This window comes from Ursus arctos, unplaced genomic scaffold (assembly GCF_023065955.2).
Source record: "Ursus arctos isolate Adak ecotype North America unplaced genomic scaffold, UrsArc2.0 scaffold_8, whole genome shotgun sequence".
In the NCBI taxonomy this organism is placed as follows: Eukaryota; Metazoa; Chordata; class Mammalia; order Carnivora; family Ursidae; genus Ursus; species Ursus arctos.
Window position 1 is genome coordinate 52,600,248 of NW_026623100.1, and position 23,110 is coordinate 52,623,357.

At 41.7% G+C, this 23,110-nt stretch overlaps 1 protein-coding gene across 16 annotated transcripts in view; it reads right to left on the reverse strand.

The window, feature by feature from the left end:
* The window catches only part of EML4 (EMAP like 4), a 212,908-nt gene that overhangs the window by 155,554 nt on the left and 34,244 nt on the right, over positions 1–23,110 (reverse strand). For 8 of the 16 annotated variants that reach the window (XM_057309381.1, XM_048222882.2, XM_057309385.1 and 5 more), the window contains one exon: positions 793–21,931. The gene's annotated coding sequence lies outside the window, so the exon portion shown is untranslated. The remainder of the gene's footprint in view (positions 1–792; positions 21,932–23,110) is intronic. The other 8 variants (XM_048222886.2, XM_048222883.2, XM_048222888.2 and 5 more) reach the window with 6 other exon arrangements.

Consider the following 23,110-nt stretch of genomic DNA (forward strand, 5'->3'; position numbering starts at 1 on the left):
TATTCAACAACCAATGTCTAACTATTTTAAAGCAACCAGTATTAATTTTTCGGTTTTATATTTATCAAATTAGATCTGACAAATTGTTTAATAATGCCATAATAAAATGGAAGACTGAACATAAATCCCTCAAAATGAAAACATAACCATGCATTATCACCAAACACACATACAAATCCAAATATACGATACAATTACCAATTACTAGGTGGTTATTTAGATACTTCAAAGGATTTATCTTTAGATTATTTTCAATTCAGAACTCCCCCTGCCCCTCACTTTGAGCTCCTTAAGTGCAATTTAATTCAGGTAAATATACAATATACACCATTTTCCAATTTCATTCATTTTCCTTTGCAAAGGGCTAAGTATAGCTATAGCAAATAATACAAGTTTAAAACATTCTCTTTATATGGAGCATCTTGACTCTGTGCATAGTTATCTTCCCCTCTATGTCAAAATGGTTTATGGTGGGAGGAGTTTCAGAATGTTGTTGGGTTTTTTTTTTTAAGATTTTATTTACTTATTTGTCAGAGAGAGAGACAGAGCACAAGCAGGGGGAGCAGCAGGCAGAGGGAGAAGCAGGCTCCCCACTGAGCAAGGAGCCCAATGTAGGACTCGATCCCAGAACCCTGGGATCATAAGCTGGGGCAGATCATGACCTGAGCTGAAGGCAGAGGCTTAACTGATTGAGCCATCCAGGCATCCCAGTTTCAGAATACTTTTAAAGACACACAACACCTATTGTCAAAGCCTTGACCTGAGTTTTGAAGGAAAATAAAAAATTCTTACACTGGTTTGTTTTGCTCTCATCGGCTAGATGACCTTGAAGGGTAACTGTAAACTCTTTCTGGCTTCTCGACTTTTTCTCTCTCAGTGTCAGTCAAGAATACGTTGCTTGCGGTCTCCCGTGTCGTTGGTGTGGATCCAACAGCTCTTCAAGGAGTCACATTGCATGGGGGTTGAGTTGACGGTTCTTGTGATCTGTAAACCCCCAAGACCAAACTTGAGGGTTTACTTAGGGTTTTCTTTGTGTCCTCTGGATTTTTCGTTTCACTTTGTTTTCGTACCATATCTCCATATGCTGCCAAATCAATTTCAAAAGTTTAAAACTTTTTCTGATGTCAAGTGGAGAAAAGGAACAGGAAATAAAACAAAAGATTTTTACAAAGTAATAAAAGTTAAAACTGAGCTGTTTCAATGGTGCTGTTTTTACCTGTCTGTTCTTGTCCAAAAGTGGCACATTCCCAAGAAAAGGAAGGTTCCATTTGGTTCCTTAAATTGCCAAAAGCCCCAGCCCAGACTTTACCCCCTACCCCCAAATTCTTGCAACATTTCCCAGTTGGTTGATTCTTTTAGTGGTTAGATAGGATCAGTTACTTAAATGATGTCATGTCAGTGTTGTATTTATGGTTTTGCAATAAAACAACCTTCAGGAAAAAAAAAAGTGTCAGTCAAGAATAATGAAGTGTTTTTTGTTTTGCTCTGTTTTTAGTTTTTCTTAGGTATGTTGGGCTTTCCACTCCTTTTATTTTGCTGTATTAAGGTTATTTTAAAGACTAAACACTATAGTCACCTAATTGTGTAGATTGTCCACATGAGCTTATGTGTGATAGAGAACAAAACTTAAATGTTTTTTTGGGGGGGGGAAAGTTTCTGTATTTTAATTATATGTTTAACATAAGCAGTGTAGGAAAGAGCTCCAAAATCCCTAAGAGGCTAAATGGCAGGTTTGTTTTAGCTTCTAACCGTAAAGAATGCCTAGGGCTGACTAAAATGACTGCAAGGAAAAAAACAAAGAGTGTGGGAGGATATACCTCCAAGTGTTAAAAAGTAATTGCCTCTAGGAAATAAAATTGAGTGGGGGAAGGCAAGGGTAGAGAGAGATACAGGGGATTTCACTTTTATGTTATTTTAATATCATAAATGTGTTTTAGTTTTTAAAAACCATTAAAGATGCAAAAATTTTAAAAAAATATGTTGCACACACTCACCCACAAATTGTATCTGTAGAGACTGGTTTAAAATATCATGCTTATTAAATAATTGTTTTACCAAGCTTGGCGTGATTGTTATCGTTTACCTAAGACTTTCCAGACTTACTGACCTCAGAAAAGAATCAAGCAATTAACAGTCCTGTAAATTCTTGGCAAGAGCTTATGTGAATGAAATCTATCCTGTGGGGATCACCAAACATGCCTCACTTAGGGGGAGTTGCTATGTGGATGCATGAGTGAGTGAATGAATATGGACGTAAGTTAATGTTGATAGCTCTGATGGTGCCGTTCATGACAAATAGAGAAAAAAAAGAGACCCAGCGTGGGCTGAGGAGTTAAGTTTTCCCAATGCCAACCTAGGATTTATGTCATGAAGTGGGGCTTGAGATTCTAGAACAAGCTTCAGAATTTCTTTCTATGTGCTAGAGCTTCGCCACATTTACCGGATGCTGGGGAAACCTTAGAAATGATAACTAATAATTTTCATCTGTCCACCATAACTGTACACTTTTCCCCCACGAGGAATTCATAGCAGCTTCTCACAAAATTGAAATTCTGCAGGGAAATACTTTAAAATAGCCATGTTATAGTGGAAAGCAGCCAATCAGGGAAATTCAACTCTCAAAATTAATAACACAGGAAGTTCTCTACTTGCAAATAAAATATTTCCAAAAGGTCATTTGTAAGTCAGCTGTTTGAAATCAGGAACAATGCTGTAAATGATGGTTAGATTGCCAGCCCCCAAAACATGTAGAATGCTGACCCAACCTGCCTGTGTTAAAACCACATTGATGACAACCTTATTAAAGGTTTTGAATCAGACAGGTCTGTAACTGAATATTGTCCATTATAAGCATCTGTGAGTTGATGTTGCAACCTAAATGCAAATTATAGCAACACCATTCTGACTTTCAAAAAGCTGACTTACAAATGCCCTCGGAGATATATTTTATTACCCCCATTTTTCAGACCAAAAAAATGAGCCTCAGAAGTATACAATTAGAATGTGGGAAAATCAGGGTTTGAACTCATGTCAGTTTGCATCTGAGGGTCAAGTTCTTTTTACTGCACCAGTTTGCCTCTTAGTCTCATTGAGATTCTCATTGTGGAGATCCTTGAATGCCAAGCTGAGACATCTATCAACAATGTAGTTTTAGCAGCAGCGATATGATCAAAGTGTTGTCACAGGAAAATGAACCTGTGGGTGGATAAACTGGAGGAGGCATTGAAAGTGGGGAATACAATTAGGAGGCTGTTTCAAGGGAGGGGTCGCTGTGGAAAGGTCCAAGAAGAAAAGAATGTGAAGGGAAACAACGCATGAATGAACAATAAACAAAACCCTTACAGACCTGGATGACTGCCTCAGAAGCTGAGGGAGAGGAAGGTGTAAAGGAGAGTTTTGAGGTGCAGTTCCTAGTGACAGAGAAAATAATTGGATTAAATGCAAATGGAAACTTTGAGAAATGAGGTGAATATAGAAAATAAAATACGGTGATTAACTGCCATATTTCATTGGCTTGCGTCAGAATTCCTTCCCTTCTGTGGAAGCTGAAGGGAATTAGAGGTCATTTTTACCATGACTTAGACCAACTGGAAGCCCCAGCTCAGCTTTTTAAACTGGGGGGAATAACACACAAACTAGCAGTTAGGTACCACACTGGAAGTTAGGTTGAAAAACTGAAGTCCAGCACTGATCGTGAGGGAAGGGGGGGCAGATGAGGGGACAGCCAGCTCCAGGACAGCGTCCTCAATAGATGCCTCCTGTGGGGTGAATTTGGCTGTGCTCTCCGTGCCCTAGACTGCCTGGGTTCCTGCCCGTTTTCCATGCTTGGTCCTCTGGCTTCCCTGTCTACCCAGTGAGCCACCTGATACCCTCCCAGTGAATTCATTTTCTGTGTGACTTAGCCAGAGTGGGTTTCTGTTGTTTGCAGTTGAGAACCCTGACTGGTACAAACACTTTTAAACAGATAGTGCTAGCATCATGCTCAGATGCCCAGATGGAAGCCTCCAGCACACAGTTTGAAATGTGGGACTAGAGTCCAGTAGAGGGCTAGGTCTGGGAATATAGATTTAGGATATTTCTAAACAGAGCCAAAGATGTAAACCATGAGAAATCTTCAAGGGAAAAGATTTGAGAGCGAGAGAGAGAGAGAAAAGCAGATTGTAGGACTTGAGGGACCACCAATATTTACTCAGGAGGCAAAAGAATGAGTCAGGGAAGAAGTAGTAACAGTTGTAGGAAGCAAATTAAAACTAGTGTCATATTGGGGCGCCTGGGTGGCTCAGTCCGTTAAGCGTCTGCCTTCAGCTCAGGTCGTGATCCTGGGGTCCTGGAATCGAGTCCCACATCAGGCTCCCTGCTCAGTGGGGAGTCTGCTTCTCCCTCTGTCTCTCTGTCTCTCATGAATAAAATTTAAGGGGCGCCTGGGTGGCACAGTCATTAAGCGTCTGCCTTTGGCTCAGGGCATGATCCCAGAGCTCTGGGATCGAGCCCCATGTCAGGCTCCTCCTCTGAGAGCCTGCTTCTTCCTCTCCCACTCCCCCTGCTTGTGTTCCCTCTCTCCCTAGCTGTCTCTCTCTCTCTGTCAAATAAATAAATAAAATCTTTAAAAAAAATTAAATTAAATTTTTAAAAAATCTTTAAAAATAAAAATAAAAAACAAAAACAAACAAACAAAAAAAACAACCTAGTGCCGTATCACAGAACCCGAGACTTTAAAAAATGTTGGAAATCAGATGATATTAAATACTAGAGTCCAAGGAAGAAGAAAACTGAGAAAGGGGCACTAGATACAGTGATTAGAAAGTCACTGGTCTTTAGAGAGCTCTTTTATCATGATGGTGGGAAAGGATATCAGGTTGTAAGGGGGTGAAGACTGAAAGGGTGGTGTGAACGTAGAAGGAGAAAATACAGGTTATCTTTTAAAAAGTTTGGCAAGATTTTGTTTGTCGTGTTCACTGCTGTTATTTCCAGCTCCTAGAAAAGTACATATGGAAAGTGCTCAATAAATATTTGTTGAGTGAACAAAGAAGAGCAGAAGCAGAAGATTAAGTTGAGCTGAAAAATGGTAAAGGGGCACATTTCTAGAAGTGGGGGTACCTTACCAAGTCTTCTCTCCTCCTTCCTCCTCCAGCTGGAGAACCTGATTTCCTAGACTCTCCACTAGTTACCTACTAGATGCTTCCTCCCCACCCCACACTACTGTCCCCCTTACTTCACTATTCACTTTGTACTGTAAGCTAAATATAATGACCATTCCTTAGATAACAATTTCTCATCCATCTGAATTTCTTATTGTCCTCAGAAGATAATATTTCTTAGACTAATTTATGTCCTACTCAGAGTAAGTCCAATATTATTCATCCATACTTGTTTCATACCACAGTAGAACCTCAACAAGCCATTGCAGATGACCTGATAAAACTAAGTCTGATTAACTATAAACTTAATTTTAGGTGTACCATCAGATGATATCGCAATTGCATATTTTTAGATATTCACTACTCTATGATCCTTTAAAACACCAAAATTTAAATCTAGTTACCAGATGACCAAATATAGTATCAAAACATCGTAAAGAAATCTTACAAAGCCTACAGATAAAATGACCTCTGATTTAAATAACAATGAACATAAAATGTAAGATTTATTTTATTTAAAAATTTTCTCTCTCCAGATGTCAGAAGTCTATGAGTAAAGAACAGGTACTTAAAAAACAGGGGCACCTGGGTGGCTCAGTCAGTTGAGCATCCAACTCTTGATTTCTGCTCAGGTCATGATCTCAGGGTTGTGGGATCACTCTTCCCACTCCCATCGGGCTCTGTGCTAGGCGTGGAGCCTGCTTAAGATTCTCTCTCTCGGGGCGCCTGGGTGGCACAGCGGTTAAGCGTCTACCTTCGGCTCAGGGCGTGATCCCGGCGTGATGGGATCGAGCCCCACATCAGGCTCCTCCACTATGAGCCTGCTTCTTCATCTCCCACTCCCCCTGCTTGTGTTCCCTCTCTCGCTGGCTGTCTCTATCTCTGTCAAATAAATAAATAAAATCTTTAAAAAAAAAAAAAGATTCTCTCTCTCCTCTCCTCCCTTTGCCCCTCTCCCTGCTCTCTCTCTCTCTCTCATTCTCAATAAATAAGCAAGTAAATAAATAACTAAATAAAAATAAAAGTTTAAAAAATAAATTATAGGGGTGCTTGGCTGGCTCAGTCAGTGGAGCATGCAAATCTTGATCTTAGGGTTATAAGTTCAAGCCCCATGCTGGGTGTAGAGATTACTTACAAAAAATAAAATCTTAAAAAAAAGTAAAAATAAAAAATTGTAACTAGAAATGTAAGAAGTCTAAGTGGTTCTTAAATACAATGAAACATTTGGACTATAATAATAAGATTAAAAGCCTGGAGGTTTCCCACCGCCGGTTTATGGTTCTTTATAGGTGTAATTAAAGCACAAAAAGGCTTTCCAATGTACTTATGAAGCAGTTTCCTTTTTGCTTGCAGACTTTAGGGAGGTAGTCTTTGAGTGCCTATTATTGGTCCATCAGAGGAGTAAGTTGTATGGGTGTTAACTGTATTAATTTGCCTTTAGGCAGTCAGAAATTATTTCTGGAGAAAGACCGGAAGAAATAGGATATGAATTATTTGCTTTTGATCATGTCATTCCCTTTAGTTTCTTTTCTTGATAATTTTCTGTGCATGTGCACGCAAACAGAACGCATGCATGTGCATGTACGCTGGCCTCTGTGTAGGTGGTCAGGAAGCTTTTTGGATCTTTCCTCACCTTCCTCCTAGTCTAAAGCTTGGCTTTGCCCACACTGAGTGCTTGATCAAGGTATGAATGGTCTGTAATGGCAGAGCATTTCCAGTTGCATAGGCCAATGATGGTCATCATCAATGTCCTCCCAGGACAGGGCGGGCTCTTCATTCTTGGGTACCTGGGGCCTTGCACTTAACTGGATGGTCATTTCCAGATAAGGCCTCCCTAGCCATGTCCCCTCAATGTAAACTGTGAAGACTGAAGTTTTGGGAGGATCTATGAATCTGGTAGTCTATGAATGAAAATGATACGAGATTACCTCAGACCTAAAACTTTCATTTCAAAATGGCAGCATTTTTGCACCAGCCTGTGTGGCAAGATGTGACCCAGGTACACACAGTCCATGGCATAAGATGGACCACTCTCACACCAAAGCAAGAAGCCATTCCTGTGGAAGTACTCCCAGGGAGCTGGGGAAACCATCTTGTCGTCAGTGCCAAACAATTGCCAGTCTTAGTCATCCAGGATTTTGCACAAAACCAGGCTCACCAAGTTGTCCCAACTGCAGGTCAAGCAACATAGGCAACTAAGGGCAGGAGCAGGCATTTCACAGAGGAAGAAATACAAATCACCAATAATTCTGTATAAGCACAAGAATATTTGATATGTACAAATTAAAATAAAGAGATACCATTTGCCAGAAATCACACTGGGAAAGTTTTTTTTAATACTATTTAGTGTAGATGAAGAAGCAGGTAAACAGGTAGTATTATACACCGCTAACAGATGTGTACGATGGTTAACATTTCTGGAAAGCATGTTAGTAGTATTTATCAAAAGCCTTAAAATAAGATTTACCTTTAACTCAGCAACCTCACTTCTAGGAATGAGCCCAAAGGAGATAATCAGAGCTATTGAGATATCTACCAAGAAGTGTCCTCACAATTTTATTTTTTAACGGTGCCAAATTAAAAACAACTTGCAACAAGAAAAGAGAAGATTACAAAATAATACTGTATGACCTCAGGATTATAAAGAGATGATTGTATGTATATAGATCTATGGATAAAAGAGTGAAAAGGGGCGCCTGGGTGGCTCAGTCGTTAAGCCTCTGCCTTTGGCTCAGGATGTGATCCCGGATTCCTGGGATCGAGCCCCACATCAGGCTCCTCTGCTGGGAGCCTGCTTCTTCCTCTCCCACTCCCCTGCTGTGTTCCCTCTCTCGCTGGCTGTCTCTCTGTCAAATAAATAAATAAAATCTTAAAAAAAAAAAGAGTGAAAAAAACCTACAAGAATGTTAACAGTGGTAATCTCTGAATTCTGGGATTATGGGTGATTTTTATTGTATTCTTTGTACTTTTTTCTATCTCTATAATGCACATGGATTTCTTTGGTAGTCAGCAACAGTGTTGTTAAAAACAAAAGGAAATGTACAGCATTCCAAGCACTAGCCCGGGGTTCTTTTATGATTTCATTACAATTCAGAAGCTACAACTAACCTTCTTGCTTAGTTTTCATGTCTGCTCAGTAGAGGAGTTGCGGTGTCAAGTGTTTAAAGTGCAGAACAGAGTTCTAGTGTACTTCCAGAGAACTACTTCCCATGAACTCACGAAGTCAGAGAAATCGAATAGTTTGCATAGATGTCTTCTTTGACCCACACTTCCCTATTTGGGAGCAGGCTAACAGCGTAGATGTTCCCTCGTAGACTCTGCCCTACACGGTCCTGCCCATCTGAGGTGCAGGGACTCTGAGCTGCTCATGGTTATCCTTGAATTGAGCGGTGTACTTAAGGGAGAGCCAGGAGAGTTGGTGGGAGCACATTGTTTGTGATGTTTCTCTCAAAGATGTGACATCAAATCCTCCCTGAAACCCTTCATGTTCTCACGGACCACATTAGATAAATCAATCTGGTCCTGTAAGTGATCTCTTTGCCCCAGTCACATTTTCCCACCAATGTTCCCCATAATGATATTTAAAGTCTCGGTCACTGTAATAAGTATATTACGTAAGACCTTGTAGGCATTTACCTAGAGCCAGAATACCTACAGGGGTAAACTTGAGAGAATTGGAGACAAGGTTTTCCCTCAATCACGTCACCAGAAGATGGATTATTTCACATTGCCTTCAAAGTAGAAAGCGGAGAATGAAGAATAAGCTCCCTTTAAGGAATCTAGTGAGTTCTCTCTGTAGGGAATATGGATGTTTCCTCACAGCCAACCCTGTAGAGAGAGACTATTGTAACGGTAAAGAAAGGCAATTCTTTTGACATGGAAATTGAGACATATTTTCTTGGTGAAATCCCTTGGTAACAAGCAAATGCCTTCTTGTGTCCGTGTCTGTCATGTTCAGCATCTTTAAATGAGCACAGTCAATCCCCTGAATGTGCAAGTTACCCCAGGAAGATGTAGTGAAATGGACACTCATACAATTCTGGGGGGAAGGAGCATGGTGGTTTTGGAATCCTTCTGGGTATGATCTTTCTAGTGGACAATTTGTCAATCTCTATAGAAAGCCTAAAACCACTCATACTATTTGCCACAGAAATACAGCTCTGAGAACTTTTTGTGAAAAAAAAATATATTTTTTAAATAGGCTCAACTCCCAGCATGGAGCCCAGTAAGGGACTTGAACTCATGAGATCAATACCTGAGCTGAGATCAACAGTCAGACACTTAACCGACTGAGCCACCCAGGAGCCCCCAAATTAATTTTTTTAATATGCAAAAAGAATACATAAGAATGTTCACTGCAGTATTATTTACAAAAGTGAAAAACGAAAAAAAAAGTCCAGTAATTGGAACTAGTTAAATAAAGCACAGCATAATCAAACCATAGGATACTAAGAGGCCATTATTCATTATATACTTATTATGTACTTGAATAATATTTAAGGATACTAAGAAAGCCTCATGATATAAAGTGAAAAATTATGTACTATAAACCCAATGTGGATATATATTGTGTACACACATGCAAACACACAACACACATATGTTTTATGTACATACACACAGAGAGAGAGAGTGAAAGAGAGATATTCTCCAGGTTTTCCAGCCTTATTAGATTGCCTTCTCTTCACATATCATGGTTCTACTCTCCATCTCGTATGACTGCAGGAAGTCCAGTCCTCTCTCCGGGTATTTCTGAGACTCTCCAGCAAGTGTTTACATATCCCACAATCTATGCTGGTCACCTGCTCTAGGACTCTTCCCCAATCACCCCTGGACATCTCATAATGGCTTTTCCAGCTGGCCGTCACTCTCTAATCTACCTTACCATGAAATGTTAAAACCTTCTTTCTATTACCCAAGGCACAGCTAACGTAAGGCTGCAATTTCAACAAACTTTGTGAAGTCTGGAGGATTACATAAAGGAATTACAGTGCAGAGAAAGAAAACTTAAAAGTGGAGATCGAATATCACTGCTTCTAAAGTTCCCTTGTAGAAGCCTGTCCAGGGGCTCCCTCTGAGCAGCCCCTCCCCTCAGCTCTCAGCCCACACAGTGGCGCTGGAGCTTCCCCACCCTCGTGGGTGGGGCTCTCCTCTGGTACTCTTGCCCCAACTTCTTTTTTTTAAATTTAATTTTTATTTTTTAAAAAAGATTTTATTTATCTATTTATTTGAGAGAGAGAGAGAGCCCGGAGGAGGAGCAGAGGGAGAGGGACAAGCAGACTCCACACTGAGTGCAGAGCCTGATGTGGGGCTCGATCCCACAACCCCAAGATCATGACATGAGCTGAAATCAAAAGTCAGTCACTTAACTGACTGACCAGCCAGGCACCCCTCCAACTTCTTATTTCTGACCATCAACAGAGGAAATGAAACATTGCAACCATTTGGACAGAGATACACCTGTCCCCAATAAAAAATGGCTTTTTGTGTATGGCGGGGTTTTTTTTTTTAGAGATTTTATTATTTGAGAGAGAGCACACAACGGGGTGGGGAGGGGCAGAGGGACAGGCAGACTCCCTGCTGAGTGGGGAGCCCAATGTGCGGCTCCATCCCAGGACTCTGAGATCATGAGCTGAGATGAAGTCAGACGCTTAACCGACTGAGCCCCATGCCCCATGGCTTTTTGTGTTATTAAACAGAAGCCTCAGCATCTCCATCTAAAACATCTGTATTTGGATTACTCCACTGGTTGAGGGTGTCCCCAAGAAGGGTCCCCAAGTTGCCACTTCTTTCGGATCCTCAAGAGCATAAAAATAGTTGTTACTCAAAGATGAAGTCCACCTTCCATCCTTAGAACATTCAAGAAAAAATTTTAGAAATTTGGAATGCAGTTTCAGGTGCATAATAACCACAAACAATAAACAAGTTCTCACTATGTAACAGGTACTACACTATTCACTAAGCATATATGAACTCATTAATCTTCCTGAGACTCCCCTATGGTGAGGGCTATCATTGATATCCCCATGTGGATGGGGAAATGAAGACAGAGGGCTGTTAACTAATTTGCCCAAAGTCACAAAGCCAGAAAGTGGTGAAGCGAGGCTATAGCTAGGTAGTCTCATTCTAGAGATTTAGCCACCCTTAGCTACTGTATTTTATTGCCTCACAGGATGGGAGGAAGGGAAAAAATTGAAAGTAAAGGAGGAAAGAAAATGGTGACTTGATTTTTTTTTTTCAAATTGCCCAAAAGGAACTTTACTTTTAGAATTAGGAACTAGAATATATCTATATCATCTATATCTATATCTGTATCTGTATCTGTGTCCATGTCTGTCTCTCTGAATGTGTTGGGGAGAGAAACAAAAAGCCACTCTAGGCATCGCGTCTTCGTCTCCATGGTTCACACCGACCCCTCCTACTCAACCATGACAGTAGACATCTTTTCTCTAAGAAATGCTGCTCACTTCCATGAGTAGGCCCGCAGGGGCTATATTTATACTCTGTGACCTCATGCTTTGGCTTCAGTTGACTGAACTAGGAGACTACCTGACTCACATAAGGCCAGTACAATTTTCTTAAAGATTTCAAATTGGAATTGAGAGCCAGCCAGTCAATCTGGGATAGTCTCTTATACAGAAGACATATAGGGTCAGACGAAGTTAATCCCCAAATTTCAGTAGCTTTAGTTTATTTTTCCATAATATCACAGTTCAGTGTAGGAAGATGGAGATGGGGAAATGCTATGCTCTACAAATTTTGTCAAGTACACAGGCTCCTTCCATCTAGTGGCTCAACTATTCTCTAAGGCTGTAGTCAAAGGAAGAAGGAGAGGATCGAGGAGTGTGGAGTAGGTTTTTTAGTTGGTCAGGCCTGGAAATCACATGCATCCCTTCTGTCCACATTCTAAAGGTTGTAACTTATCAGTTGACCTCAGCTAACTGCAAAGAATACTGGGAAATGTAGTCCAGTCGTATGCCCAGAAAGAAGAGAAAATAGGTAGATGATCATCTAGTCAGTCTCTATCACGACATACAAGTTTTGAACTACAGAGTTCATTGTCTGTCAGCTATATGCATGAAAAAGCTAAAAAAACTGATTCGTAGGGAGATAAGAATGAAGCAAACGTTCATATGGAGGCAAAGATGACCTTGGGGGGGGGGGGAGAATTGTATGGTTTCTGGCTTTCTACTTTGTGACACTCCTTTTTTTGTTCTGCTTTGTTCTGTTTTTGTACATACATAATTTTTGTAATAACAGTTTTATTGAGATATAATTCACATCCCATAAAATTAAGCCTTTTAAACTATACAATTGAGTGGTTTTTAGTATATTCAGAGTAGTGCAACCATCATCACTATCTAATTCCAGAGCATTTTTATCTACCGCAAAAGAAACTCCAGGGGCACCTGGCTGGCTCAGTTGGTGAAGCAGTCGACTTTTGATCTCAGGGTCATGGGTTCGAGCCCCATGTTGGGCATAGAGATTACTTAAAAATAAAATCTTTAAAAGAGAAAGAAGAAAGAAAGAGAAAGAAAGAAAGAAAGAAAGAAAGAAAGAAAGAAAGAAAGAAAGAAAAAAGAAAGAAAGAAAGAAAATGAAACTCCAGGCCCATTAGCAGTCCCTCCATTTCCCACTCTGCCCAGCCCCTTAGCAACCATTACACTACTTTCTGTGTCTATGGATTTGCCTATCCTAGCCATTTAACATAAAGGGAATCATACAGTATGTGGCCTTTTGTGTCTAGCTTCCTTCACTTATTCAAGGTTCATCCATGTGGTAGTATGTATCAAACTTCATTTCTTTTTATGACTAAAATTCCATTGTATGGCTATATCTGTTTATCCATTCATCAGTTGGTGGGCATTCGAGTTGTTTTCACTATTTACCTATTATCAATAATGCTGCTGTGAACATTGGTGTACAAATTTTTGTGTGCACATACCTCTTCATAGACGTGGAATTGCTGGGTCATCTGGCAACAGCCCTGTGGATTAACATTTTGAGGAACTGACACTAGTTTTTTAAAATGTTGGCTGGCCCTTTAGTATCCTTCACATAATTACATGAATTATTTTTTTCTTTCTCTTCTTTAATCAACCTGAGTCAGTTTCAAGAGCATTATTTGTAACCTCAAGACCCTTAACAAAGTCACCTACTCCTGTTGCTTCTGGTTTAGACCTTCCTGATTCCTCGGTCCCCTTTTTTTTGGCTCTACTTTTGCCTGTCTTTTTGATAGTGCTTGAGTTTGGCTTTTTTTGGCTACAAGTATCAGGCACTCATTCCAGTTAGCTCAAGTATGTTAAGAAAAATACATGATAAGATAATGGGAGTTTTCAGAAACGCAGGATCAGGAACCATAATGGGCTGGCTTCAGAGAAACCAGTGCTAAAAGCTAGTTCTCAATGTGAGGTGGCAGTCCAGACCTCTCCCATAGAAATTTGTAAGTGTCCACAGCATTTCATCATTAGAAATAGAGTTCAGGGTGCCTGGGTGGCTCAGTCGTTTAGCATCTGCCTTCGGCCCAGTGCGTGATCCCAGGATCCTGGGATCGAGCCCTGCATCGGGCTCCCAGCTCCACTGGGAACCTGCTTCTTCCTTTCCCACTCTCCCTGCTTGTGTTCCCTCTCTCGCTGGCTGTCTCTCTCTCGCTGTCAAATAAATAAATAAAATCTTAAAAAAAAAAAAGAAAGAAATATAGTTCAGCCATACTCCTTTCTGTCCTGCTACTAACTGGTAATGCCTCTCTTTGTTTTCATGCCACCTCTCTGAGAAAGGGACTCTGATTTGCCCAGCATCTCTTTTCATACCTGGCTACAGGTCAAGGGAATCTAGCCAATCTATGGATTGACTGGCCTTGAATCAGGTGTCCCCCTCTTGTCCAATCAGCTGTGAGAACAGAGAGCTGGATCACATGGTACAAAACAGGACTGTTGGAGCTAACTTTTTCTTTAGCAGGGACTAGGGGTTAGAACAGTTTCCACTAGATGATACCGGTATAAGAGGGCATGGTGATTGATCTCTTTGCATGTGGTTTGATATTTTTAATGAAAATGGATCACTTCTTTTTCAATAAACTTCTGTCTTTGGTCTTAGCAATTCTGCCAGGATATAGTTTCTTGTGTCCAATCTCTAGCTTTATTCATTGTAATTAAGGGTAAGATGGGCCCGTGGTCCCATCCCAAAGCTGAAGTACCTCCCTGTGAAAGGAACTGAAGTAGACAGAGGTGATAGAGACATTCTGACCCCTTGAATGGTGTGAAGAGTAAAGGAGTCCCTGAGAAGACCCTGTTTCCTGTTCCCATTAGAGCTCCCCCCATTCTTTATCTTCCATCCTATTTCCTAAAACAGTATGGGCTACAGCCACAGCCACGGCTCAAAGAGTAGAGCAAGCTGTCTGCAATTGTCAGGTCTACTTTCAACATGTCACAGCTGGAACAGAACAGGAAGCTCCTTGAGCCAAACTTAAGCCTTGGGATGGGTAGAAAACTGGCCTTAAGTACCTTCTTTCTATAAGGACAGAACCCAGAGATAGAAGTTTATTTATAAAAGGAAAATGCAGGTTTTAGTATGTTAGAATGAGCAATAACTTTTGAAATGAAAACTTAAACTGTTATTAAAATAAGTACTTTCCAGAATATTAAATTTGAAGTGTACATATACATATTTTTTTCCTTAACAAAGCCAAAAATTAAAAAAAAAACACCTTTCAGTTTTAGAGAATCTTCCATCTGGAAAGATATACTGATTCCTAAAGAGGGTAGGCCCATAGTCTGCCCTAATTTTATTTCTTGTTCCTCGTCTGTTGTTGTTGTTTTTTTTTTAAATATGCTTCCTGTAGTTAATATCAAGTATGGATTTTCCAGATTGTCTGGACATACTCCAAAAGAAATATCTCACCCATATCTTTAAGGGAAAAGGCATTTAGTATCCACATGCCTAAAAGCTAAAGTAGCTTGAGGGTAGGGATGGGGGCAGTGATGGAAGACAGAGGAGGCAGGGTTTCATTTTTTACTAGCAAACTTTTGACCAGACTTTCTGGACCTCAGCATTTTAGGAATTTGAGTTGGCCAAGTCGGTTGTGAAAGGTCATATGCAGCAGGAATTGGAAAAAGAAAAGATTATTTGCATGAGTTTTGCACTACCTAACTGGATATGCGCTGTTCCATAACTGGGCACAACACAAACATATTTGTTTATTTTAAGGCTGTCTGCTGACCTGCATTGTGAGTTTGCTCGGCGGGCCAGCGTGGCACAGAGACACAGAGTCGAGAGCCCAGATCTGGGGCCTCTGAAGGAGAGTCCTGGTATCATCACTTGAAGGGTTTTCTCAACGCTGGCTGGCTATCGTCAGAACAGTCCTTAGGGAGGCTGGCTCTTGGTAGTTTAAGGAGTCTTGTTGATGTAGCAATCAGGTTGCCCTTTTAGAGTACTTGTATGTTCCTAAGTATATTCCAAAGAGGCTGAATTCCCATTCACAATATGGATGAAAATGTGACAAGGTGAGGCTCAAGGTCTTCCTGAAGTGATGCTGCAGATTTTAGAACAGAGAAGAGAGGTGCAGAGTACGGACAGAGAGGTCAAGAGGATGAACTTGGGAGCCAGACTGCATGGGTTGGAATCCTAGCACTTCTTCTCCTAGCCCTGCTGTCTTGGGTAAGTTACTTAACCTCTCTACGCCTTGATTTCCCAATCTGTAATATAGGGATTAAGTAGCCCCTACATCAGAAGCATCATAATGAGTATTAAATGAGTTAACATTTTAAAGGTGATTAGGGCATTGTGTAACAGGTAGTAAGCACTATCCATGTTTGTTAAGTAGAAGAAGTAAAATACACTGATGGCTGGTGAAGCTAGTGTTGATTGGCTCCAGGACTCTGTATTTTCAGATGAGAAAAGGCTGCGTGCTAGAAAAACCCACATAAGAACACATCTAAATACACCGCATTGTGGTTGTAGTATGAAACATCATACCAACCAATTTTAAAACAAGGTATATCTATATATACTGCTGTAGAATAATCCTTAAGATATATTGTCAAGGGACAGAGAAGTCCTCATACAACATATGTAGGAAGAATTATGAGATCCAGCACTTATTGAGGATTTTCTATGCATCAGGCATTTTTTTAAAAAGCTTTGTATATATAGGCACGCCTGGGTGGTGCAGTCGGTTAAGTGTTCGACTCCTGGTTTTGGCCTAGGTCGTGATCTCAGGGTTGTGAGTAGAGCCCCACATTGGGCTCTGTGCTCAGCACGGTGTCTGCTTCAGACTTTTCTCCCTCTCCCTCTGCCCCTCCTTCCTGTGCACATACTCTCTCTCTAAAATAGATAATAAATAAATCTTAAAAAAAAAAAGCTTTGTATATATTAATTCATCTTATCTCCATACAAGGAAGGTACTGGCTTTTTCCCCATTGTGGACATTATGAGATAACTGAGTCTCAGCAAGGTTATGTAATTTGTCTAAGGTCACCCAGCTGGCAAGTAGATGAGCTGGGATTTGAATTCAGATGGTCTTGTTCCAGTGTCCATTTACTAATCACTATGGTAAAGTACTCTTCCAATAGCATAGGCACACAACTAAAACTATATACATATAAACACATATGAAAAGCAAAATAAAACAAAGTCTGGAAGAATAGACACTAACCATTAACCCCTAAAGAGAGAAGTAGGATTGGCTGGGGTCAGATGGAGGCAGATGCTTAAGGAGAAGGGGGACTTAAAACTTTTTATTACATATATTTGTATTTTATTTGAATTATATTGTGTAATACAAATGTGAATTCATATACTGTCTCTGGAAGTAAAAAATAATTGTTACCTAACAAACAATTATGCACCCCAATGTTTTTAGCAGCAATGTCCACAATAGCCAAACTATGGAAAGAGCCCAAATGTCCATCGACAGATGAATGGATAAAGAAGATGTGGTGTGTATATATACCGAATGGAATATTAGGTAGCCATCAAAAATGAAATCTTGCCATTTGCAATGATGTGGATGGAACTAGAAGATATTATGGTAAGCGAAATAAGTCAATCAGAGAAAGACAATTGTGATATGATCTCACTCACAAGTGTAATTTAAGAAACAAAACAGAGGATCATAGGGGAAGAGAGGAAAAAATAAAACAAGATGAAATCAGAGAAGGAGACAAACCATAGAGACTCTTAAGATCATAGGAAACAAACTGGGGGTTGCTGGAGGGGAGTGGAGTGATGGGATGGGGTAACTGGGTGATAGACATTAAGGAGGGCATGTGATGTAATGAGCACTGGGTATTATATAAGACTGATGAATCACTGACCTCGACCTCAGGAACCAATAATACATTATATGTTAATTAAATTTAAATTAAAAAATTAATTTAAAAAATCAAACAATTACGAAGGCCTTACTCTATACCAGGCAGTGTTCTTAGTGCTTGACAAATATTGAATGACTTAATTCTCTTAAAAATCTCCATTTTGCAGATGAGGAAAGCTAGGAGCTTATCACACAGTTGGTAAGAGGCCAAGCTGGGATTTGAATCCACAGAGTCTGGCTGCAGATTCTGTACTCTCAGTCACTCTACCATATATGTATAAATGTGTGAGTTGAGCCCTGAACCAATGGTCCTCACACATCTTCAAGTGCTTGACCAGGCTACCACCCACTCTATGTCATGGGGAACACCTTTAGTCAGGCGGTCAGTGGTATAAGCTCTGTAATCACACAAACAGGGACTTGGATTCCAACTCCACTAGTTACTAGGTTTGTGACCCTGGGCAAATTATTTTACAGTTTTGATCTCAGGATCTTCAACTGCAAAATGGAGTGAATAATCGTCACTGTCATATGGTTGTTATGAGGATCAAAAAATATTAGCACATGCAAAGTACTTAGCCCAGAATCTGGCACACAACAGGAAATAACTCCATGTTAATTATTGCCATTATGATTACTAGTTTCTTATCTTGGTACTCCTTTCCAGGGAGGCTTTTTCTCCCATCTTTACTTGGGACACAAAGGCACATACCGTTGACCCAACACTTGTACTATAAGGAATTTACCCATTGATGTGCTTGCAAAAAGTACACCCAGGTATATGCATAAAGATGTTTGCTGAGGTGTTGTCTGTCCAAGCCATCAACCGGAACCACCTAAACATTCATCATTAGGAAACGGATCAAATACATTTTGAGATATCTAAATAAGGAACAATACTTGGGGACCCTAGGTAGGCCCAGTAAATGGCAGCCTTCCTCCCTGCTCTAGTTCTGAATGAATTGAAAAATAAACCAAAGGACTGTCAGATGAAGGCCTAACTAACCCCGATAAAAGACAAAGTTGGATGTGGTACCATACGCGAGCTGACATTAAATGAGAGAGACATTTCTACCAATGAAACGTAGACTCGCGCGGCCGCTCACCCAGTCCTGTCTGCTTCTACCGCAGCAGAAGGCACACTCCCCACAGGCGACTCGGGGTGAAGCAGAAAGGGCAGAGCTGAACCCAGCATGTCTAGGTTGTTCTCCCAAGCTTGTTAGTCAGATAAGTCACTCTGTCCTCAGGGAGTAGAAGTAAAGGGGCAGAAAGGGGGCAGGAATTACATTAATTGAGTGCCTTTCATAGGAAGGCACATTCTCTTTTAACAAAGACTCTGCAGACATTAAAAGAAGGGAGTATATCTGCAGATCACATGTGGAAAGATTTCTAAGGTAGCATTTTGGGTGAAAAAAGCAAAATCCAGAATAAGTATAGTAAGACCGCTTTCATGTAAAATTTCTTAAGGACATAGATAAATATGTAGTACCGAGAATAAACAAAAAAATAGCAATAGTGGTTATAGTTCGGGGGAGAGACTCAGGCAGAATGGGAAGCTTTTATTCTTCCTTTTACACCTTTTTAAAATTGTTTTTATTTTCTTCCCACATATTCACAACTTTTATGATTATTATTTTTAATGCTGTTGGGGTTGTCTGGACTGTGGGATTCATGACTGTTATTGCTTTCATCTGTATCCTGCCCTGCAAAAATAAGTTATAATGCATGTTATTTTAAAAAATAAAAACAAGGCGGCATAAAAAAAAAAGTGCCTTCTAGCTTCAGGAGTCCTAATGAGCTATAATCAGAGAGACGCCAGACTAGTCAAAATTGGAAGAAAGAGCTGTAATCACAGGGAAAAAAAAACCTCTCTCCACCACTTGAAGTGTCCCAGAAAAAGCAGCAGTAATGACAACAGGCCGACTTCAGGAAAAGCAGAGACACGAGGCGCTGGGGCAGGGCCTGCAGGGGCCGGCATGGGCAAGACCGTGGAATGATGTCAGAGGACAAAAACCGCCGTGAGGACCCAGGGACCCCAAGGAAGAGAGAGACAAAAGCTGCCACACAGGGTCTGGGGATCCCAAGAAAGAGACCGAAGGGGCTGAAGTGTAAAAGAAACCAGAAGGCGCTTAAGAGGAAATTCTGCAGTGATTCTGACTCACGGTCTGACGGTCCTCAGGACTTGAGTGGCCTTGGAGAAACCTGGTCGGGGTTGTATGACCAAGGCACCGTGCTGGAGAAACACGATGGACAGTCGCGTTTCTCCCTGCAGCCTCAGGTAATCAGAATGAGGTCAGTGTGACAGACCCACAGCCAGACAATGTAGGGGCCTCAGTCAAGGAGCTCATCTCTCCTCCGGCCTGCCAGAGCTCTGGCGGAGAGGAGCATCGTTACAGGAGAGCGTGCATGTGGCCTCATGACTTGTCACAGTCCGCTGTCGCTAGACCAGGCCCCGTGAGAGAATTCCAAAGACCTGATTTTCATGGGGATGAAACACAGTAATTCATGCTGCAATCCTGCCCAAATCCCTGAACAGAGACGTGAAGACCCAGATTCCTTGAGGCAGCTTTGAATTACCACTGCCCCACGTCCCAACTGGAGTTTGAAGTGAGCGTCGCTGCCCACGTGAAGCCATGTCTCACTGTTCTCTGGCAGTGAAGTGCTCAAGAAGAAAGAGGTTTCTTCAACTTCCTTTGGCGCTCACAAAACGAAAGCAACCGTTACATAATAAAGCCTGTAAAAGGCTCCATGGGTTAAGAAGTCCCCGATGTTTTTCCTGCCTTCGGTCATTTTCTTTGTTTAAAAGTATTCAGAAACAGTGAAAGTTCATGAAGAAAAAACATCTCCAGCAGGAAAATGAGTGAGAGAGTTAGTCAGCAGCAAGGCTCACTCACAGAGCCATGAGGCTGTAACTTAATCTTGACAACATAGTCTTTCCTGGAAGAGATTCGAGTAGCGATTTATCATTTTATAATTTGTGGTTTAAATTTGAGCCATAAACCAAGCAGATGTATTGGTTTGAGGCACTTCTGACTCCTTTTAAAGCCCCAGGAGGCAGGAAGATAGCTTCAAACTTGAGGCCCCAGGCTCTTGGGGTTTCACCAAGAGAGCACAAAGGACAAGGTTTCTGTATTCACTCTCTTTCCTTAGGAAATGTATGGAATGCACGCCTTTGTTTGCTTTAGACGTGGAGGGGGGGAAAAAGCAGACTTTGATAGCTTTGGAGCCATGAGCTGGCCCCCTCATATCTCTGGAGGGGTGGGTTTTCATATGTTCCAGGGTCCCCTGGGAAATGAGAAGCTGGAAGCCGAGAGGGGGAAATGGGTGGAGAAAGGGGAAGCAAGGGGGAAGGGAGGAGTGCTGGAGATAACTGTGCTGACTTCACAGTTTTCCACTGGGGCCTGCCCTGCCTACCTCTGTTGACATCAAAGCTCTTTGCGCCTGCTCAGTCTGCCCTGCCGGCCGCCACTGGGAAAGAAGGAATTGGCTATGAGCCCTAGAACAAAATTGAGAACAAAATTTCTGCAATTAACTTTGCCTTAAAAAGGGGGGGGGGGTTCAGCTCTGGGTGGCAGCTCTGGGGCCGCCTCTCACTGGGGTTCCAAGCATCCACCAGGGACAAAGGGCAGCTTTTAGAGACATGTCTCCAGAAACTCGAGCAGCTTCCCAAGGTGCCTCACAGGTTCCACAGCAGTGTTGGCTGTCTGTGGGCCCATGGGTGTGGCTTTCACAATCATGTTGGGGCGCCTGGATTTGGGAAGACTTGCCTCCTGTCCTCGGAGCAAGGTAGCACATCAGATTTTTGCTGGCAGCTGAGCTCCCACGTCCGTTGCCATTCTCTCTCCTCCCTGCTCCCCATGCTAGGATTTCCTTGTTTTCCTTCCCCCCTCTCTTTTCCCTGCAGTCCTCTCACCTGTTCCCCGGAAGGAAGCAGAGGAAATAAGATGACCATCCTGTCTGCTGTCACTGATGACTTCCCATTCTAAGCCCAGGACGGAAAGCACTGCAGCACCCTCACTGGGCAGACACAGTCACCACGGATTCCGCGCGTTAAAACCAAGTTCTAGAGCACAGCTTTAAGGATGTATACATGTGTATGATATTTCACGAATCTCTCCTCCACCAGCCCCAGACCGTATTGGGAGTGTTGGCTTTAACCCTCTTCTACTGTTCAATGTGAATTTAAAGATGAACCTGGGCTCGAAGTGGGGGCCTTGGAAGTCCAGCTCCAACAGCAAACCTGAGCATTAAGAGCAGTTCAGAAGGTTCTATAACTGGTTACAGATCAAAGGATGCCAGTGCTCTTCCTCTTCTAACTTTATCACTGCTGGCCCAGGGTCCTGGCTCGAGAAAGTTCTTAGAGGAGTCTTGGCCTAGGCCTTTCTGGAACACGGCCATACTGCAGGCTGTCTGTGCCTGCTGTGTCCAGCTTTGTACTTGGACGGAAGGGCATATTGAAGAAGAACACATGATTCTTGTCCTTAAGGAAAATAATAGAAAGGTCACATTTTAGATAGGAAATGGGTGAATGAGATGGTCCAAACCGTCTGTTTCAAAACCAGGGATTTTGAAATTGGGAAATGAAAGCTTAGACCAAGTTAGTTAAGAGACTTACCTAAGGTAAGGTTTCATTGGTTAATGCCACAAACAAGAATTAGAATCAGAGTCAGGGTTTGCAGCAAATGCACCCTGTAGATCCAAACCCAAATGTCAGGGTCACTTAAAACCAGCTTACTACAACAGATGGACTGAGGTTCTTACACAGTTAAGGTAGCTGACAGGGAAACCTGCCTTTGGTTTTCGAGATTCAACGTTAACTCTACCCACCTTCCACTCGGTTCTGGGGTTTCAACCAAGTACTGTCAACACATTTGAAATTGATTCAAAATGCTTTTCGGAGAACCATCTCAGTTCAGCTTTGCAGGCACTCTTGGGGCCCCTTCCAAAGAAGAAACAGACCGGCATTCTCTCTGGGCTAGACCCAAGTCAGGCTCTGCCTGCCTGGGAATGTGTTGTCTCTGTCTTTGACAGTCTGATGGCTAAAGCTCCAGGCTCCCGCTCTTCAGTCAACACAACCAAATATCTGCAGTGTTGGCTCAATCTTCAGCTCCCACAGAGTTGAGACAATTCTTTTTTTAAAGAGGCATTAGGATATATTAAGCTTCTCTTCCCCGAATTCTCTTCCTGAGACTTCCATCATCACCCCTTTGCTACTATTTACTAAGTATCTAATATGACCTAGGTACTAGAGAAAACAAGACAGACTTGGTCCATATCCTCATGGGATTTTTAAGTGCCACAGGTAATCACTGTAAAACCAAATTCGGTTGCAAAATAAAATATGATGGACAGCCCACAGCCTTCTGTCTCCTTAATCCTGTATCCACCCCACCTGACAAAATGAGAGATCTAATATTCACGTTCTTCAGAGTCCTCTTGGCTCACTTCCCAGCTGCGGTCAAATTCTCTGCATGCTTATTCCTCCTTTTCTGGATTACTTGTGGAATTGCCAGGAGGGCAGAGACACGAAGAATGCAGGCAGTGAGAAAAAAAAAAAAAGCATCTGCAAACGATCGACTGAAACCAGTTGTAGTTGGACAGAGTCAGGGTTCTCAGTTGCAAGCAACAGAAACCAACTCTGCCTGATCTAAGCAGAAAA